The sequence below is a fragment of the Cynocephalus volans genome, chromosome 10 (genome assembly GCF_027409185.1).
Source record: "Cynocephalus volans isolate mCynVol1 chromosome 10, mCynVol1.pri, whole genome shotgun sequence".
Lineage (NCBI taxonomy): Eukaryota > Metazoa > Chordata > Mammalia > Dermoptera > Cynocephalidae > Cynocephalus > Cynocephalus volans.
Genome location: NC_084469.1, coordinates 87,363,153 through 87,371,587, shown reverse-complemented (window position 1 = coordinate 87,371,587; position 8,435 = coordinate 87,363,153).

Below are 8,435 nucleotides of genomic sequence, written 5' to 3'. Positions count from 1 at the left end.
CTATACCTAAAAGAGTGGTGGTGAAGGAGGGAATGTAGGTTTTATTTTTTATTTTTATTTTTTAAAATATTTTATTTTATTTTATTTTGTCAATATACAATGTGGTTGATTATTGTGGCCAATTACTGAAACCTCCCTCCCATCTCCCTCACCCCCCTCCCTCCCAACAATGTCCTTATAAAAAAATGCTCAACGTCCCTCAGCATTCGGGAAATGCAAATCAAAACCACACTGAGATACCATCTCACCCCAGTTAGGATGGCTAATATCCAAAAGACTCTGAACGATAAATGCTGGCGAGGTTGCGGAGGAAAAGAAACGCTCATACATTGTTGGTGGGACTGCAAAATGGTTCAGCCTCTATGGAAAATGGTATGGAGGTTCCTCAAACAATTGCAGATAGATCTACCATATGACCCAGCTATCCCACTGTTGGGAATATACCCAGAGGAATGGAAACCATCAAGTCGAAGGTATACCTGTTCCCCAATGTTCATCGCAGCACTCTTTACAATAGCTAAGAGTTGGAACCAGTCCAAATGTCCATCATCAGATGAGTGGATACAGAAACTGTGGTACGTCTACACAATGCAATACTACTCAGCTATAAAAAAGAATGAAGTTACTGCCATTTGCAATGACACGGATGGACCTAGAGAGAATTATATTAAGTGAAACAAGTCAGGCACAGAGAGAGAAATATCACACGTTCTCACTTATTCGTGGGAGCTAAAAATAAATAAATAAATAAACAAAAAACGGGGGGGGAGAAGACATAACAATTGCAATTCCTTGAAATTGATATGACAAGCATACAGAAAGGAATGTAGGTTTTATATTGGTAAAGATACTTTTGAAAAGAGACTAATCTAGTAAAAAATGACTATCCTAAAAGGAATCATTGTGTCCGAAGTGATGTTTGCTGTTCTAACCTCCCAGTGTTTTGTGTAGATTCTCCCATACAGCAAATCTCTCTGGCTGGCAGCACTGGATGGGTGTTTTCACAGTATGCAGACGGCTCATAACCCTTAATTAAGAGTCAGGAACACCATCTTTGGCTTGTTTTGGAAACATCCATTTGCAACTGGGAAAAAAAGAAACACAACAATAAGGATGTCAGGAAGTCACCCTTTAGGAAAATGTGAGTTTTCTGACAACTTTATCATTTTTAGAGATAGACTTGCTGAGCAAAGAGGAGCCCTGTGCTGGAGGACCTTGGGGTGGCATGGGGTCGCATGGGCCTTTTGTAAGCAATCTCCCTGCCTGGCCAAGGATCTTCATCATCAATTTGGGCCCTATAAGCCCCACACAGCTGTCTTGCCATAGCAAAGCACCTACGTGAGATATTCCAGAAGCACTAAATGCAGGTTGCTTCTTTTTTCTTTTTTTAACCAAGTAGCTCTCGTACCAGGACATGTCAAGAAAACTTCACCTAAGCACCTAATTTGGGTAAAAGGCACCCGTGCATAAAAACCATTGCACAATTTAAGCTGATTCACCCCAGGGCTGTGCATCAGAACCACCTGGAGAACTTCCTAAAACTACAATTTGCTGGGCCAGGACTCTATTTTCTTGAGATAGGGATGTAGGTTATTGATTTGAGACTTTTCCTTTTTTCTAATGTATGTATTTAATGCTATAAATTTCTCTCAGCACTGCTTTCGCTGTTTACCACGTACTTTTGTATATTGTATGTTTTTCATTTAATTTTATGAAGTTTTAATTTCTATTGAGACTTCCTCTTTGACCCATAGAACATTTAGAAATGTATTATTTAATTTCTAAGTGTGGATGGGGGGAGAAATATTTTGGTTCCTTGAAACAGAAAACTGTCAGGTTAGCTTCTGAGCAGGTGATGAGATATGAGCCTTCAAGCTCATATCAAGAGTTTCATACATCCTTGAGAGTCTGGATGAATATGGGACAGCTCTAAGAGAAATGCAAGGGAAACATTTACCTCCTTCATTCCTTTGTCGTCTCTTAAATTAGGAACACTGATAAATCTGCTCATTCAGTCATCCGTTTGTTCAAAACATTTCTCATCACAGTTTCTCAGACCACCATACTCTGTGCTCATGTGCAGGATCTTCCTGGGAACCACAGCTCACAAATTCCTTCACTCACTATGTTGTTGTCTCTCCCGTTCTGACTCCTGCTCTGTTAATGTAAACTGCTGAAAACAGATCTTCTAATAGGGTCTGGATGGTGCAAGTTATGAGATTGTGGTGGTACCTGGGCCATTGGCTTGGAGATGTGAACATCTGAACCACATCCACAACCCAAACACAAACAATCATTAAGTAAGATAATGGCTACACCCATGTTTACTGGAAGTGGTTTCTCTTGGTAATAAATATTTAGATAACTGCCTCTGTTTTTCACTCTGTGGGACAGTGACAATGTTTGGGTGATGAGAAGGAAGAGAAGCATGGAGATGTTCTGAGACTCTGAGTCGATGTTCATTCTGCTACCCATTCATTCACCCACCCACTGATTTTTCTGTCTTTGTATATGTGCTGGGTTGTCATACATGCCAAGCTCAACACCACCTCAGTTTCTTTAAATTAGCTACTGCTCCTTTCTGGAAGACTTTTTCTGCTTTTCATGGGGCAGGCTGTCTTCTTGTCACCTCTTCAACAAAGTCTTCCGCAACTACTCTCTGTGAAGGAATTCTTGCTTAGTCACTATTGCATCTCCTTGTTTAATTTCCTCAAGATACTTTTTACTCTTTGAAATTATCCTATGAAATTATCCTATTTATTTACTTATTTATTTTCAATTTTTTTTTGCCAGAATATGAATTCCATGCGGGCAGAGATCTTGCCTATCCTGTTTTCCACTATATTTCCAACACCTAGACCAACACCCATACAGCAGACAATACATATATACATACAATTCTTTATTAATAAGGTAAACATTGAGCATGCAGAATCTGTGGCCAGACTGCTTGCATTTAATTCTATGTATGTACACTTTGAAATCACATGCATGACCCTGGGCAAGTTATGTATCTTTTCTATGCCTCGGTTCCTTCATGAGAGGAAAATGGTATGAATAGTATAAATCGAGAATAGTACATAACTTATAGAATTGTCATTACCAAGAGGATTAAAAAAATTTTTTTAAAGGTAAAGTGCTTAAAATAGTATCTGGCAGCTGTATGCATTCAAAAACAACAACTAAACAAATACTCAATGGCCATTTTTTGAAAACAAAATTTAAAAATAAAAATGACAAAAACAATAACAAAAGGAAACCAGTTCCTGGCCAAAATTAAGAATTCAATAAATATCATTATTACCTTGAAAATTTAAGTTTAGTGAATACTTCTGGGGACTGCCAAACCCTAGTTAAGCACTCATGAAGAAAAGAAACATTTTGATGACACCACACTACAATTGGTTGGTGACCTTGAGCTAGTTCAAAGCCTTCTCTGGGTCTCAGTCTCCTCACCTAGAAAAGTAAGGGTTTGAACTAGACAATACAATTATTTATTAATAAGGTAAAGATTAAGAGTGCAGAACCTGTAGCCAGACCTCCAGGACACCCCCAGCTTTAGTTTCCTGAACATTCATCTTCCAGGATGTATCAGGTTGAGAAATCCTGTCTGCCTTGCTTTTGGCTCTGGGCAGGTCATATGTTGGAAGTAGGGTCTGGGCTGCTGCACAGGTGGGCTCTTCTGACTCTCTCGCACTGGATGCCTTTAGGTTCTCAGTAGCAGGATGGGCATCGCAAACCTGCCAGCGCATCAGACACAGTGACTATAGGCAACCATAGGGTGGAAGGTGGCCCAAGCCCTTTGACAGTCTGGCCCCAGAAGTCCCTGCTGAGCTGGGGACACCAGGCTTTTGGTTTCCACCCACAGGTGCGACCTTTATTGTGATGAGTGAGTTGGGATGAAAGGCACTCCCATGTGTTCACACGAGGCATTAATGATAATAATTAATAAGCCCCTGGCAATTATACCCAATGATGTGTGAGGTCAGGAACAACATGCACTGTCATTCGATGGTGGGGCTGGTGTCAGTCAGTGATGGGTGAGTGGCAGAGCCAGGAGTGAGTGCGTCCTTGTGCAGAATTAATCGTCCCTCAGAGCAGTGCTGTCACTCACTCTCCCCTGGCCCAGCAGGCAGTATTGTGAGGCCTGTCAGTCTCCCTGATAGGGGAGGAGGGAGGTCTCTGATGACAAGCCTGAACCACTGTGCAGTGGAGCTGGGACGGCCCCAACCTGAGGCCCCCACACCCCTACAGGGTCCTCATCCCGTGCAGTGCGCTTCAGCGAACAAGGAGAGCAGAGCAATCCTCTTTGTTTGAGGGAGGCGTCTCTGCCCTGTGCACTGTTATCTCTGGTGCTTTGAAGAAGCCAGCAATGCCTTACCCGGGGGGAGCTCCCTGGGGGACAATGCAGACAGGCACGTGAACTCCTATAGATGGGACCCAACCCGCAGACTCCTGGCTCCTCCTCAGGTGCCCTGAGTTGTCCTTAGAAACTGATATATTATCCACTAATATTGCTAGGCTTGCAGAAAAGGGATACTGTCATATGTTGCTTGTGAAAATGCAAAATGTTACAAGCTTTTGGGAGGGCAGTCTGGCAGCATGGTTTTAACATTTTAAAATATATCTGTCATCCAGCCCTGCAATTATGCTCCTGAGAAACTACCCCTAGAACCAAAAGGACCGATACATAAGGACAGATGCACAAGGGTGTTTATTGAAGCGTTGTTTGCATGGGTTGGAAACTGAAAACAGAGCACATGCTTGCCAGTCAGCATGGTGAGAGAAGGCGGGCTATGACTTCACTGTGGAATAGCATGCAGTCTCTAGAAGAAGGACTTGGTGCTACATTCAGTGACTATGAAGAGCTGCTCGGAGGTGTTCCTGAATAAGAAGAAAACAGGAAGAAGAGTGTGTAAGACATGTCAATTTTGTAAATCAAACAATGAAAGCTCCTCCAAAGAGTACATGTGTACCAATACAAATATACATATAAATAGGATTACAGAGAATTCTATGTATAGGCATGTATAGAGTGATATGAGTATGGACAAACATGGAGATTGTTCATGCAGGTTACCTGGCCGAGCAGACATGGGTGTGGGCGTGTGAGATATTATCCCATTTATGCAAAGTATATCTCCGTATGTATCTACAAATAAAGAAAATCTACCAATGAGTAGCTGATTTTAAGTGTTATTAATGGCTATTTCAAGGTTGTGAGACTTTGAATGATATTTACTTTTTTTTGGTAATTTTATATATGGTTGAATTCTACAGAGAAAGCAAATTAGGCAAGTTAAACAACAACAACAACAACAAAAAACCCCTCTTTTAGTGTGGAACCCTCCCCCCAGAGGCTTAGTGCTGTACCTGGCACGTCACTATGCACAGAGCAACAAAAAGAATTGGAAGGCATCGTATTTTTGCCACCATGCTTTGAAATTAGTCTCAAGGTTAGGTAAATATTTTATTTCCTGACATTAAAAAAAATTACATTCATCATGTTATTTAATCCAGTTATTTTGTGTACAGAAGGATTTTTTTAAAAATATATATATATTAAGCCCATTTTTTCTCTCCTCAGATGCATAAAAGAATCTCTTCATCATTTACTATGTGATTAAAAAATATTTTAATTTTTAAAAATTAAGAACAATAGAACTTAGCACTATATTTTTGAGCTGCATTCTTTCTCCTGAGAAGTTCTGGTAACAGTTCCTTGAGAAGTTCTGGTAAAGTATCCTTTTCCTCTCTTCAAACCATGCTGAAGCCCGCAACAAAACAGATACGCACACCTGTGTGCACATACACACATCCATGAACACACACACACATGTGGACACACACGTAATCCAGGCTGTAAATCACTACTCAAGGGTGTGTGTGGAATAAAAGTGCTAGTCCCTCATTATTCTCTTTTCCTCAACTTTCCCTGGCATTATCAGCAATCGATTTTTCCATATATGTTTTAAAATGATTTTGTCACATTTCATCTCTCCCCAAAAAAGATGTTAGCATTTTGTTTAGAACTGCATAAGTCCAATACATTAATTTAGAAAGAATTAGCATCTCTGAAATGTTCTGTCTTCTTATCCAGAAACACAAGATTTGCATTTTTCCACAGTTTTTTGAATTTTATTTATATATTTCTTTTAAGACTCTTCTTTAAAATTCAGGATTTTTGAGTATACTTTATATACAGCAGAAGTCACCTTTTTGAGTGAACAGTTCTGTAACTTTTGACAAATGCATAGTTGCATAACTACCACTGCAGAAAATGCCCTTGTGCCACTTGTAGTCAATTTCTTTCCTTACTGCTGTCCCTGGCTCCCTCACCCCCAGAATATCATATAAATGGAATCACACGCGGCACAGCTTTTTATGTCACTTTACATAATGATTTTGAGATTCGTGCATATGGTTGTATGTATCAGGGATTCATGCTATTTTATTGAGTGATATTCTATTGTATGGGTGTACCACTATTTGTCCACTCACCTGTTGATGGACATTTCTGTTGTTTCCCATTTTAATTACTACAAATAAAGCTTCTACAAACGTGTATGAATTTTTGTGTGGATATATGTCTTCATCTTGACTGGAAATGTTAGGTGTATGTTTAATATGCTGGATAAAATATACTTAATAAAGTGTTCTGGGTTTAATATGCTGGCATAAGCTTAATTTTGTAAGAAATTGCCTGTTTTCCAGAGAATGTACCTTTTACATTCCCAACAGTGATGTATAAGAGTTCCTGCTACTCCTCAGTCTCTCCAACATCTGGCATTTCTAGTTTTTTTTCCCCCACAATTCTTTATTGTGCTAAAATACACAAAACATAAAATTTACCATCTTAACCATTTTAAAGTGTATGGTTCAGTGGTATTAAGTACATTCGTATTGTTATGCAACCACTTTCCAACTCCAGAACTTTTTTCATCTTGCAAAACTGAAACTCTATGCACATTGAAGAATAACTTTCCATTCCCTCCTCCCTCAGCCTCTGGCAACCATCATTCTACTTTCTGCCTCTATGGTTTTGACTATTTCACCTAGTAGTTCGATGGTATAGTATTTGCCTTTTTTGACCGGCTCATTTCACTTAGCATAATGTACTCAAGGTTCATTCATGTTATAGCATGTATCAGAATTTCATTCCTTTATAAGGTAGAGTAATAATCCATTGTATGTATATAAGCACATTTTCTTATCCATTTATTCATCCACAGTTTTTAGATATTGTGAATAATGCTGCTATGAACACAGGTGTATAAATTTCTCTTCAAGACCCTGCTTTCAATTCTTTTGGGTGCATACTCAGAAGTGGAATTGTTGAATTATGTGTTAATTCTATGTTTATTTTTCTGAGGGACTGCCATACTATTTTCTACAATAGCTGTACCATTTTATGTTACCACGTACAGTGCATAAGGGTTCCAGTTTCTCCACATCTTCTCCAAAATTTATTATATTTATTATATATAAAATTTATTATTTTTAATATATTATATTATTTTTTATAGTAGCCATCCTAAAGGGTGTGAAGTGGTATTTCACTATAGTTTTGATTTACATTTCCCTAATGATTATTGATATAGAGCATCTTTTCATGTGCATGTGTTTATTTGTCTATCTTCTTTGGGGAAATGTCTAGTCAAGTCCTTTGATCATTTTTGAATCTGGTTACTTGTTCTTTTTTTCTACTGTTGTTGAGTTTTAGGACTTCTCTATGTAATCTGGTTACTAATCCCTCCATCAGATATATGATTCGCAGATATTTTCTTCCATTCTGTGATTTTCCTTTTTATTCTGTTGATAGTGTTTTTCATGCACAAAATTTAAAAATTTTCATGAACTCCAATTTGTGTATTTTTTCTTTTGTTGTCTGTGCCTGCATTTCCAATCTCTTGAATTTTAGCTATTCTAATGTGTTTGAAGTGATATGTCATTGTGGCTTTAATTAGAATAGTTCTGTTGACTAGTAATGCTGGGCTTTTTTTCCCTGTGCATATTGGTCTTTCATATATCTTCTTTGGAAAGTATCGGTTCAAATCTTTTGCCTATTTTTCTATTGGGTTGTTTTTCTTCTTATCATTAAGCTATAATAGCTCTTTATATATTCTGTATGCAAGTCCTTTATTGTATATTGGGAATATTTTCTCCCTGTCTTTGATTTGCCTTTTCATTTTTTAAATGATTTGTTTTGAAGAGTAGCAGTTTTAATTCTGATCTGATGTATTTATTGAATTAATATTTTCTTTTGATTTGTGCTTTTTGTATCCTAGAATTCTTGGCTTAACCCAAGGTCACAATAGTTTCATCATCATTTGTTGAGAGACTATTCCTTACCCATAAATCACCTTGGTCTCCTTGTCAATAATCAACTGACCATACATACATGGGTCTATATCTGTACACTCCATTCTGTTTCA